The following is a 13,758-nucleotide window of genomic DNA, read 5'->3' on the forward strand; positions in this document are numbered from 1 at the left end:
GGCCTTAAAACGTATCGAAACCTATGGGACTAAGACCTTTACACTTCACGGGAGCCCAAACCAAACCGTTTATTCTTATTATATGAAAGTACTTTTATAGCAGCCACTATACTACAACAATGACATGAAAATTGGAAAGATATGCTGTGTTGTAATCGAGAAATCAGCGATCTTGTGTCAAATGGTAGTGATATCTTACATTTAAAAGGCTGCATCTTTCTTAAAGCAAGGTAATTTTACTCTTATAAGTATAGAGGATCGTTAGGCAACAAAACATGGCCACTAAACCTACTGTAACGGTGCCTAATATTGATAGAATCACAGCGATGAAAGATTGTCTTAAATTTTGCATAGCGTTATTCCCAGTCTTGCATGTAGAAATGTAGTAACAAAGTTGATCTCATTAAGTACTGAGACTTTCTAGATGCTGAAAACAAAGTCACTATAGTCTTCTGCCATGCTATAGTCGCTTCTTTCCACTTTACAACACAGTGAATTTCACAAACCGGCTATATCAGAGCTTCCAAGTGGAAAGGATCAAAATGCTGGAGGTCCAACTCTTCTGGGCCATCAAGCCTATATACCTCACTGCTAAAACGCACAACAGTGAGCCCAAATTCATGAGGGCTTGAAATTGCCCAATGTATTTGGGCAACCGTAATTGTAAAGTGCAAGCGTGGATCCCTGTAAACTAGCTAGCTAGTCACTACGCACACGGCTGTTTATGCAGTTTTATGCTATGTTAGCTATGTAGTGTGATGTAGCTAATTATATTCATTTGCCTTAGTCTTGTGATCCACTTCACCAAACAGAAAACTAACTTATCAGGAATTTGTGCAGGACACTTCAATGTAATACTCTTCTCATTCACTGTAACTGGCTACGTATGGCATAATCTTGGCTGATTCTGACCAGAACAACCTTGCTTTCAACTGTGCTGAGATTCACACTCTAGTTTAGTAGCTAGTTACTGTAAATACTTCACACCATATGATGATCATCTGGCTACCACACTTTCTTCCACATCCACTGTAACAACTTTGGGGGAACAATTCACATCCTATCTGATCTATCATCACATGTCATTCTAACGCCCTTCTACCACTGGAGGACAAAGTTCAAATAAACTGAGTAGTGTGTGATCACGTGCCTACCAACTTTATGCCATTTATGGAAAAGGTGTGCCAAGTGGTTAACGTACCACCATTTGTATGGCTTACCTTGTGTAAATAGGCACTCATATGGGTTGTTTACACTCTTGCAAATCTATGATGTGTCCATTTATAAGCTACAAGATTCGATTGTGGGTTTGACTTATCAGTTAACTGGAAATGCTGGAGATTTAGGTGAGCATGCGTGTGAGCTGGAGACATGCGTGTGTCACACACCTACTGCATGTGACTTGGTAGGTCTGCTATATACCATCGTGATGCTAACAACCTGAAGATTACGATTTCGTTCTCATAATAAGAATAAATGGTACAGTTTAGGCTCCCGTGAAGATTTTTTATGGGGATTTCACTACTATATAATAGACTTGGCATCATAATGTATACAAGCTTGATAAGGCGTAAATTACTTGAGTATATGTATTTAAGTATAAGCATTTACTGGTTTTTCTTACAAAACATAAACAAATTAACTTTACTTACAAACCAACGATGTATGAAATGATTGTGACAGTATTATACACAGTTACTTGCAATTACTGTAGTATTGCATCTATATACAAACAGCAGCGATTACAAGGCTACACATTATCACTTATAACTCATGATCTACTATTGGTCCCAACTTTAAACTCACTCTTATGAATGGTGGGTATGTAAACCAAAAAATAAATTTAATAATGATTATTAAAGAATTTTTTTTTGAAAATTAAGATCAAAGGAAAAAGCTACATTTTGTGGTTTGATCTTTTCCTTTGAGCAATTATAAAACATTATATATCATTTGAAAGAGAATTTAATAAGCATTTCAACTATCTAATCCAGAGGTGTCTATGTCAATCACTAACAAAGTTACGGCCATTTTATTGAAGACATGGAAGCAAAACGAAATTTTCAATAGAAACTTTGAGTGGTCATACTGTAACTTAAAGGAAGACGGATGTAATGAGCCAAATTTTGGTGTCAGAAAATTTCTTGATAGGGTTCATGTTTGTGCCAAATTTCATGAAAATCAGATTTTTTTTGTTGTTGATTTGGTATGGAATGACCCCTGTGTTAAGAAAGCTTGCTTGAGACAGGCTGCATGGCTAAAGACATCTGGTTCTCCTGGATTAGAAGATGAAACTTCAGGTCTGGACTCAAGAGAAGATCCTGTTCCATGTGGAGTAGAACTTGATTCCTCACTAACATCCTCAGCACTTAGGAGTACCACTGAGTTGGCCAAGTTAAAACTATCAGAAAAAAACATAGTCTACCTCTTCTAAGCAGATCTTGAGAGTTCTCTCCCCATCGAATTGAAAGGGGGGGGGATATGGCTGGTCCTGTGACCGAGATGTTGAAAGGCATCTACCACTCTCACCTGTGGATCAGGTCTCCAGCTGCAGGCTGAGCATTTATTCTGCTTGCAAATAGATCTATATTGTAAAAGGACCCAGTAGGCAGTGGACAGCTTTGAAAACTGATGGTAGGAGGAGTTGCCAATTGCTGTAGGACTTGAAGATTTGGTCGCTTTGCCAAAATACATACTATCAGAGTCCAGTGAGCCTATCCAAGGATGCACAGGTAAATCTTTAGTGGTGCCGGTCAGACCTATCTTCCCACTATTCAGCCACAGTGTCGAAATCAGAGGCCTCAATAGTGACCAAGTCAGATGCCTCCAAGTCAGGCTGGGGAGCTGTCTGTTGAAGGGTACAAACAGGTGGCAGGTGAATAACAAAGGAGGCTGGATTTCACATCAAATTGTTTCCTTTCTAAAGGACAAGACCAATGTAGTAGTGCTAATTGGATCAGACAATCGTATATACTGCCATTGCTTATTTGAACAAGCCTCATCGGATTGCACCACACACAGAATACCTGGCGGGGAAAGGTAACATATATTGTGGCAGACTGGGAATCCTGGGTAGGGAATGATAATGAAGGGCCCTGTCCACACCAACGTTGAAACCGGGTCACTACTGCTGACCCGGATGACTCACTGACCCGGATTTGACCCGGATGTGACCTGGATTGACCCGGATTAATTAAAGCCGAGACGTGTTTCGGCTAGTCTCGAGTGAGCGAACGAGTCTACATTTTGAGCGTTCGATTCATGTTGAGTAAATATTGCAACTTCAGCCTAGCTGTAGGTTGAAGACCAAAAAAAAAATAAATAAAAAAAAGAAAGGTCTTCACCTACTGACAATAGCTACCCCTCACCATAGATACCCTCAATTTCATGCTACATACTACACTTACTAACAAATGAGCGTGGCTGAGCGTATGTTGGTAATGCGATAAGTGGGCGTGGCTCACGAAAGAGCTACGCGATAGCGTTTATAAGTTCCACGTCATCAAACGAACAATTTCGTTTCTCACATGATCCAATCCGGGTCAGACCCGGATGACCCGGAGAAAATGTGACCCGGATGACCCAGATGACCCGACCTGGTTTCAACGCTGGTCCACACAGCTAGCTTGGTTACTACCAGCATCCTAATGAGGCAAACCAGGGTCCTAGGAGGTGAGATGCATCCTTCTGGATTGAGCGCAGCTTGTGCACTGGGAGAAAGGTTACTATGGTCTCTGTGTCCACTATAACCCCAGGAACTACCGGTAAAAGGTTGGAGCTCCGATAGACTTCAGGGTATTTATTAGGAACCCCAGACTGATGAGCAGCCATATGATTGTTGAAAAGTCCACCAATAGTTGCTCTTTGGTAGCTGTTAGTTAAAAATTATCTAGATAAAATAATTAGGCAAATGTCTAACTGTCATAGATACTAGGTTGCAGGCTTGTATATTTACTGTTAAGCTAGCTCAGAGCACTTTTATGGCTTCCCGACACATTTTCTATTGCTTTTACTTTTCAGGTTCTTTGAGTATGATATGATTAGTAATTTTAATTGCACCGTATCTACTATGAAATAGTATGAATTAAGCAAATGTACCAAGTTTGGTGCTTTTATCAAAAAGTGAACAATTTTTCACTTAGCCGCTCTACTGCTCCAAGATTCTTGGGCCACCGGGATGGTTAAGTAAGTGTCCTTTAGGTCCAGTTTTACCATGAACCATGCCTGATTAACAAACATGTATAGATCCTCCATCTTAAAGTGTGATGGTACCATGTGGGAGTTTGGGTTTACAATCAGTTTCCAACCTCCACAGCTTTTGGTGACAACAAAGATTAGGCTGATTAAGTGAGCTTCTGATTGCTGTGCTGGGTGGACTGCCCCCTTTTCCCTCAGTCTGGACACTTCTTCCAGCAGAACAGATTGCTGTTCTTCCCTGACAGAAATTGTGGACTTGTGTTTTTTCTGGCCAACACTCCAGGGGTATCTGATATCCTCTGATTGTGGTAGAACCCAGGGATCTTTGGTCAACTGTGCCCAAGTATAAGCATCGCTTCCTGCTACCGGTGTTGATACAGAAGGTGCATATTCAGAGTGAGTGTTCAAAAGGAAGCATGATGTAGTATGAAATTATATCAAACTATTATTGAGCAAATTTGCATTGTGTACTCACAATATGTGTAGTCATAGAAACTGACACCTCACTGATACAGACATCTTTATACAGTAGGACCTCTTGGGCCCATGATGTTGGACTCATTTTTGAATAATAATGCCTTATTGACACATGTGGAAAGCATGATGGACAACAGTATCCATTTTGCAGCCAAAACAAAGAAACTTGCTTGATGAAAGTGCATCGGAATGATGGTCGGAGTATATGCATGCCTGTCCATAAACAAAGTATATTAGTGACAGTTTAAAACTGTGCTTACTAAATCTTTGGGGTACAAACAACTAAGGTCATATAATTTTTAGCTACTATTAATACCCTGACTTGACTGTGTAATAGTCTGCAATCAGTGCAGGAGAATTTATATAGTATACGTAATTCACAGTACAGTTAGTATACCTGCTTATTGAAGCTTTACTGCATTATTGTTGTGGTCAAGGGCCACTGCACATAAGATGATATAATGTGCTTTGTGATTATTATTACTATGCACTTTTAGAAGATAATTTGGATATACAGAAGGAAAAGATGATGTCTGAAGAGTCTGCTGCTACAGGCCTGGTGATGTGTTTCATCCTGACTTTTGCAATGGACATACCAACTTATTTCGATAGTTTGGTACAAAGTGCATTCCATTCTCGAGTTCTAACATATTCTGCCTCATTCTGCCTCCACCACTGGATTTGCGACCCTTATAGAAAGATGCATGACACAAAGAGACTTAGTAGAGGCTGTCAGTGGTGAGTTTTTATCACTGGTGGTATATTTTAGAGCGCGGACACCTTCTAGCAAAGTAGTATGATCTATTGCTCAGTCTTCTACTGTTCAGAATGCACTTTCTGTGGGAAAGGCTTTTTGCCACCCTGTTGAATGATTAGGTGTTCAGTTGTATAGATATAATGCAAAAATGATAAAGATTTTGGCCAGACTCTTCACACTCATTTGGAGGATAATTGGTTGCATGGCTGCTCATTTCGAAAAGATGACTGGTTTGTTGATAACAATGATGATTGTCCTTGCATTCAAGCTTTTGTTAGTGCTGGTGATCAAATAGGATTTGAAAAGAAGATTGTAGTGAACTGAATGTTAATGAAATTTTCAGTTTGAGATTGCAGATAAGTCTTTTTGATTGTGACAGCTGTGTGGAGAATGATTCCATTACTGATGGTAATCATTGTTTTGCTGTGCCTATCATTGCTTCACTTGCAATTGCCATTGAGGAAGTTTTTCTAGATTTCCAGTATTTGGAACCTCCAAACTCAGTTGAGTTAGTTTCTGTGGTATCTTCTCCACAGCTGCAAGGGTCAACTACAAAGAAGGTAGGGAAAGCTGCTCAAGGCCATTTTCACTGCTACTGGATAAGGTACTTTGGATCCTCCATCCTCAGATGCAGAATATATTAATAAAATCAGAATCTATTTTACGTACCTTCAAGAATGCCTCCACTTCTCAATCCCCGGATTTTTTATTCAGTGAACATCACCAGCAGGGCCGCCCACAGGGGGGGGGGGGGGGGCAACTGGGGCATTTTGCCCCGGGCCCCAGCCTGAAAGGGGCCCCCTGAATACCTGTTTAAAAGATCGATATACTCTAATAGAACAGTCAGATCTAAATACTCTAATAGAGCATTCACAGTATTCTTCAGAGGAGCAGTGTAGCAAGCTTATAGATAAGGAGATATGGTTGGTGATGGGTAGTTATTGTCATTGTCAGCAGGTTGTGACCTTTTTTTTTTTTTTTTTGGTCTTCAACTTACAGCTTGGGTGAAGGGCCCCACTTTAACTCTTTGCCCTGGGCCCCTTAATTTCTCTGGGCGGCCCTGATCACCAGCACCAGTCTGATCAGCTTTTTCATCAGAGTTCCCAGATAATCCTAGTTTCCTCCAACCTGTTTTTCTTCTTATATAAGTCTCACAGCTCAATTATTTGCCCAACGCAGCTAACTTACTAACCAAGCTCAGTCTGACCAGCTTCAGCAGCAAGCAAGGATTACTCTGGATGTAGATGATTTTCTTCTAGAGATGAATAGGATTCCTTACTTGAATTGCACTTACACTACTGCAGCTACCAGTAGCTATTCTTTTACAACCTTGCACGCTTAATAACCCTTACCTTACCGCTATAGTAGTAGTATATTAGTCAATGATATTTGCTTTATGCATATTTTATAGCATTTAGAATATACATACTTGACTAGTGCTAGAATCACTACATGTGAAATAGTATTTCATTAGTTTAAACTAAACACTTTCACAAAACAAAGTACATAATATTCATCCTTACACCTTACACAAAGTGAAATCAATTTCCCCAGCCATTTGCTGGTTTTGTATTTCGACTATTAATTAAGATACAGTACATCTGATATTCCAAACAAAGTTATATGCAATTAACGTAATATTTTCAAGTATACCTAAAATGCTTCCGCCCTCCTCTGGCTATCGCCCTCTGTTCACAATGAAAATTGTAGGGAATCTATGGTAACCATGATAGCTTGTCAGCAAAGCCATAGGGAAGTCATATAATGCACTACCGCAAATTTACACCTTGCACTGTCAACAAAAATAAATAGGACACAAAGGAGGACAAAGTTTTTATGATGCGTGTAGTGTACACACTGCAGTTTGTAAAAAGGCACCTGTTGGGCTGAAGCAATGTCTAGCAGTGAAAAAATCAAGCCCATAGCCTTAGCCATTATTGGATTGCACTTGTCTGAAAGCATAAGTAAGTCATTCAGTCAGCAGAAAATTCCACTAAATATTTTAAAATCGTAATGACTTATTGGAAGCATTTTGAATCACACTATTGGACTTGGTTATATCTTACCAAAACTGCCAAGGCACTATGAGGGTATCGTGAAGCTGGTTTCTTGTCAATAATTTTCATCTACGTAACCACTCCTTCCTACCAAGAACAATTTATGATTGGAATACTAATCTAATATTTGAGCTGGACTCTCCAGGGGCAAATCCAGGAACAAGTATACCCCAAAAGCACATCTGGTGACTCCAGAGAGTACAGCTCTTCCCCCTTACCCATCTTTATCCTTTAAACAACTGACTAACTGCTGAAATCTTTAGACAAACTTATTTGAAAACTTGCTTGACTTTTTCACTGTTAGACGCTGCCTCAACCTTTTGGCTGTTACATACCCATCTATGTGCATCATGCTTTCTCCTCCTTTGTGTCCCATTTTTCTCCAGTATCAATTCATTGTAGGCTTCACGTTGCCTATTACTGTAGAAAATTGTCTGTAACCTTTGCACCATGCTCCAACTGTTGGAATAAGCAGATTGGTTGTTTACACATCATTCTCCATAATACTATAACTGCTCATTAGCATGATGCATTGAGGATTTAAACAATTATTACAGCTACATATCCCTCCACATGTTGCTATTAATCACTATGTGTTGCAGATAGCTACTACTGATTCATTCTGATCAGATAATGTTAAACACACGCACATGCGCAAACACACACAATACAATGGGAAACTATTTAAACACTTTCATGCAAAGTGGTGAATCACAGTACTCCTTCAGATAATTGCTATGTTATATTTGCACCCACTCTGGGACACTGCACTGCACTTAAAGTACTTAGATGTAACATTGGCTGTCACATTTGAGCCCCTCATAGCTGCAGTCACACATTATAGGTTAATCCACTGAATATACTTGCATATTATATTCCATTAAAATTAATTATCTTCTCTCCAGCATTTAAGCACTTCGGTTTTGCAATCTCTTTACCAAGTGTTTAGAATAAATATTTGACTATAGCCAGCAGGTGATTCACCCACATAGCACATACATATTTGTTATACCACAGGCACTCATGCTTTGCTTGACACATACATACAGCTTGAGGGCTGCATGCCCAAGAGCAAGTGTGTTTATATCAGGCATGTGCCTGTGGCATAATTGTTACATAAAGCTCACATAAATATGCAAGTTTTGAAGCAGTGTTGAGAACTATATATATGCACAGCTCATGCTGACTTGCATATTACTGCGAGATTTAAAAAAAAGAAATTGCTAAGATGATAAAAGGTTTATTAAGACATTTGTTTAATATATAGAATCATGAGCATAAATAACATGCTATTATTGTATAATATTATTATTTTCTAGATTTCACCAGCATCTACCTCACCTCATCTTTCCGATAATAAAACATTTCCATTATTCCTCAGATTAATACCAAATGAAGCTGAAATTGCTGTAGCAATGGAAACAGCGATGAAACAGTTTGAATGGTCTAGAATTGCCATAATAACACAATCAGACAACCTTTTCACCTTTGTAAGTGGTTTAATTGTTTTCCATAACCTCATCAAGTTATTATATATTGCTGTTCCTCAGTTATCAGCACTACTCAGACTCCATTTCTCAAGTACCAACATTAAGGTATTAAGTGAGTACACACTTAACACAGGAAAAGATGCACCAGGCATAATCAGAGAACTAAAGGCAAGTACAAACTAGTAGCTTGTTAGATAGCTGGAAATAGTTACAGTATTAGAAGTAACATTGCACAGTAACTACATACATAATATAGTAATGTCCAAGTTTTCATCTCTTCTACTTGGCCTATTACATATACTCTCTATAATGAGTATTTTTTTTAAATTTGTGCAGTTAAGTAAGTTATTGTATCAAGACACTCATGGGTAGTGTGTCATGCAGCCCAAGAAGCTGGCTTGCCACAGACAGCATGTTGATTAACAGAGAAAATGTTGATTTTCATGTGTACGTAGCCCCTCAGTCCTTTGCCCTAACAGAGTGGTATTTACGGTGGAGTTTACCACCAGGTAGGATGGACCACATATCAAATTTCAACAAAATTTCTTAAGCCATTCCTGACCAAAGTTTTACAAAACAGTTATAAAATAAAAGCTTCATCTAATCATTTTGAAAATTGGCACATGTATGTTTTAAAGAGGTGTTCAAAGGCAAGTTTCAGTACCAATTGTTTGGTAAATATTGATGGAGTTATGATCGATTCTTCACATGTGAGAAAGCTTTTCTGTCATGCCTACAGGGAGATAGCCATAAACCACTGAAAGGAACAAGATGAAAATCAGTCTGTATACATATAGAGTGATCATTGGATCTTCTGGTTTGAAAAAAATCAGCATAGTGACCCTGGAGGTTTAATGTAAAAACAAAACATGTGCAACAGGTGCATAATGAAACAATTTGTTTTCATGCATACTATCAGGCAAACCACTCTAGCGAAAGAGTTGAAAATTGGTTTGTAGACGGTTTTGTAGAAAAGCACCTGGCCTCACAGTTGTTTAGAAGGAATCAGCTTTAAAAAACCCATGTTTAGACTACAACAAGTTTGATACAGAAATTTAATTGGCTAAAAACGTGGTCTTTATGCCGTAGTGCCACACTCATGTCCAATAGAGACCACACTCTAAGGCAATACGAAACACGGCAATTACGTGCCTGTAGCATTGGCAATGCATGGGTGTTTAACTGGCTAGTAACAGCCATACTGAATTAATGGGAGATGTAATGGGCTTGTTTGTACTAATCTACAACACTACTACATTTCTTGTTTACAGGCAGCTGTCAAGGCACACAATGAAATAGTTGTACTTCGAAACATAACATGCACCTGTAATATTGGCGTGTTTAATGGGTAGCAACCACTATGCTGGATTAGAGGGAGATGTACAGGGCTTGTTTCTAGTAATTAATGACACACTTCTTGTTTACAAGCAACTGTCAATTCAAGATACAATAATGAGTTGTAGTCTAAATAACTTAGACGTCAAGAACCAATGGGTTCTATGAGATTTAGAAAGCCTTCAGGCCCCTAGTAGCACCCTTGCTGTGCTCAGTTACTACAGCCCAGGGCCTTCGAGTTTTCTAAATCTTATAGAACCCTGGTTCTTGATATCTAACTATTATGTAGAAGGTGTGAGGTAAAGATATTCTAATAGTACGATCATCCTAATAGAGCATTCAGTCTATACAATCACAGTTGCAAACATATAAGAGATCAATGTAATAAATACATAATATGTAATAAATACATATAATTAAACATACTGATGATCTTTCTGTTGTTCCTGTAGAAAAGCAGAAAAGACAGCCCCAAAGCTGGCTATAGGCTGGCTTTGGGGGATTACAAATGCAAAAATCATCAAGCTGCAAAGAAAGGATGTAATCCCTCTTCAAAAGTCACAGTAGAAAGTGTGAAATTGAAAGTGGTGGCTAAAGAATGCTTCAGCAATAATATAATGTTTATAAATTAATTTTAATAGTAACATAGCGATGCTGATTATTGCAGCCATTTCTTGGCAGCCACCTTTGCTTTAACTATGAATTTTTTAAGAGGGGTTGCATTGTTTACCAGCTTGGCTGTTTGGCATAGATTTTTAATTAGAATATATCAAATAATTTGTCAAGTCAATCATAGAGCTGTATCAATATGGGTTTTGACATGTACCAATATCCAATATGGATATCACCAAAAGAAGCCAGTAACTAATAGTTGATCTGATATTTGCATTACAAACAAAAGTCATAGATATAAGGCCACGTAAACTTAATTATTAGTTTCTCATCCTCCTGTACTCAAAATACCAGTCCGGGAGGGCGATTTTTAATTCAATTTTTTACTAACTAGATAGCTGAATTAGCTAGCTAGCTGAATTAGCTAGCTAAAATGACCCAGAATCTAGTTTTCTTAGACTGTTCTAGCAAAGTACCAACTTTAAAAGGTGCTGGATGGCTGCACTAAGCCACCAGTGGTGCAAAAAATCCTTGATGAGGTAAGAAAAACAGCAGTGTGGGTGGGGATGAGAAACTAATATTTGACTTAATCTATGCAAAAGTGATTTACCTACTCTACAACAACATGTGGATATATTCATTGCTCACTCTATGCCTGTGGTGATAGTGGCTTGGGTTTCAATTGTGCAATCCAGACAATTATGCACCCACAAACATTTTTATACATACTCCCAGGAAGGATATTTCCGCATTTTACTGGCTTGTGTGAAGGCTGATACAGTAGGTTTCCTTGGTTATCCTGTAACTGTTCTTTTATATTATAAAGGTACTATATAACTGTTTCATTTAAGACTGATAAGCTTTCCAGCAACAAACACTATAATCACATGTAATTGTATGGCTTCTCATAGCGTACCACTTGCTGTACAGTGAACAGGGAACAATAAGCCACTGCCAATAAGCAGCCACATGGATAACATAGAAAACCAACATAATCCAAACTATTGCTGTATACATATTGGTAGCGATATCGGTTCTCCTACTGTTCTGTACCAATGCCATATCGGTGGCCGATATTTTGGCCGATCCGATTATTGGTACAGCTCTAGTCAATCATACATTAGTTTTATAGTGTTTGTATGGCTTTGTGTTTGTGTCCATTAAATGTTTCATGCAACTGCCTATACACAAGAAAACATAAACTTTCAATATTCATATCTTGTAGCTTTCTGCTTAGCTACCAATTAGTTCGGGTGGATTATTATTTGACACATTAGCGAATAGATGGATAGAGTAATTACCTATATGAGTATGTCTGCGAAATTACACTTTTTCCAATGATGGTAAGCAAATTTCTCAATAGACCATTGTATAATTGGTGTAATACTGTATAGCCTAAATATTTGAGGAAGAATATTGCCACTGATTAGGCCTGAGCCTAATATGTTCAAAATTTTACCTATTATTCTTTCCAGAATTTCCCAAAATTTTCTCCTATTATTCTTTTTTTATTCTTTTATTTAGCTTATTATTCCATAATAATGCTCACTTAGTTTCTGTAGCTATAGTCACTTAATTCTCAAGATGCTGATATAAGTAATTTTGTCAGAATTAATTAATTAATTAATAGTTAGCCATAAATGAAGCATTCCACCTTACACATAATGGTTATAGCCATTACAACAGACGTAAAATAGCTATCGGGAGTATAACCAAGGGTTTTCAAGTATCAGTGTATTAAAGCTGTAGCTATAACTACATGCTAAGTTTAGTGGATAATGATATCAATATGTTTGTAGAAAGACTTATACACTGGCATAAGATGTACAAGTATCAGAATTGCAGATATTCATACATTTAAATCCCTGATGCTGTGTACAGATTGTAAACATTAAATGATCTGACTGCTCTATTAGAGTATTTGAGCATTCTATTAGAGTATATCGATCTTTTAGAGGTTTTCAGTTCCTTTCAGCCAGCACTTGTAGCTATCTATCATTCTTAGTAGTTTAGTACTTTCTTCTAGCTAATCATATCAGTCAAGAATAGGCACGCCCCTTAATTCCACTGATTATTCCCGTGGACGTCCGATAATTCTAAAATTATGCCTGTAACCATCCTCTTATTCCGGAATTATTCTCACATAATTGGTGACCTATCATTCTTACAATTATGCTGGCATATTTGGCGCAGGCCTACCACTGATTTAGAAGTTTTGGGGGTTAGCAATGAAAATTTATCCTTGAAATATTTAGACTTCCATATAGTCTAATACATTTTGGGGTTGCTTGTAAATCTGCAAAAAATCTAAAGTAGGTAACATTGATCAACTTTGAAAATTTTGCGCCTCAAATATTTAGGCTATATGGTATGTCATCATTGACAGCTGATTACTGTTGCCATGGTGGCAGTATCAAAACGATTCAGGTGCCAGTGGCATTAGAAAGAATAATGAATGAGCTTGATTTTATTATATAAGAAAAATTTTGATTAGAGTAGGGACAGTGCACAGTAAGGATAATCACTTCTTATTGTTTTACAGTATTTGGACATTACACACTACTCATATCCAGCTTGTTTCAGTACTTTTTATTGCAGCACTATACACTGATTTTTTCTTATACTTGTTTGTGAACTTTTTTTGCAAGCTCATGACTACTATATAGCCTGCTTTTCAAAAAACCAGTCACAGAGTTAATCATAGCACTATATACTAGATTATGACTCATACAATAACAACTGATTAGTGGGTGTCGCTCTACATAAGCCTGCAGAAAATAATGGACATGGATTCATGCATACCTAGAGACTGATAAATGGGCATGGCTACCAT

Source organism: Dysidea avara, chromosome 3 (genome assembly GCF_963678975.1).
Source record: "Dysidea avara chromosome 3, odDysAvar1.4, whole genome shotgun sequence".
Taxonomy (NCBI): domain Eukaryota; kingdom Metazoa; phylum Porifera; class Demospongiae; order Dictyoceratida; family Dysideidae; genus Dysidea; species Dysidea avara.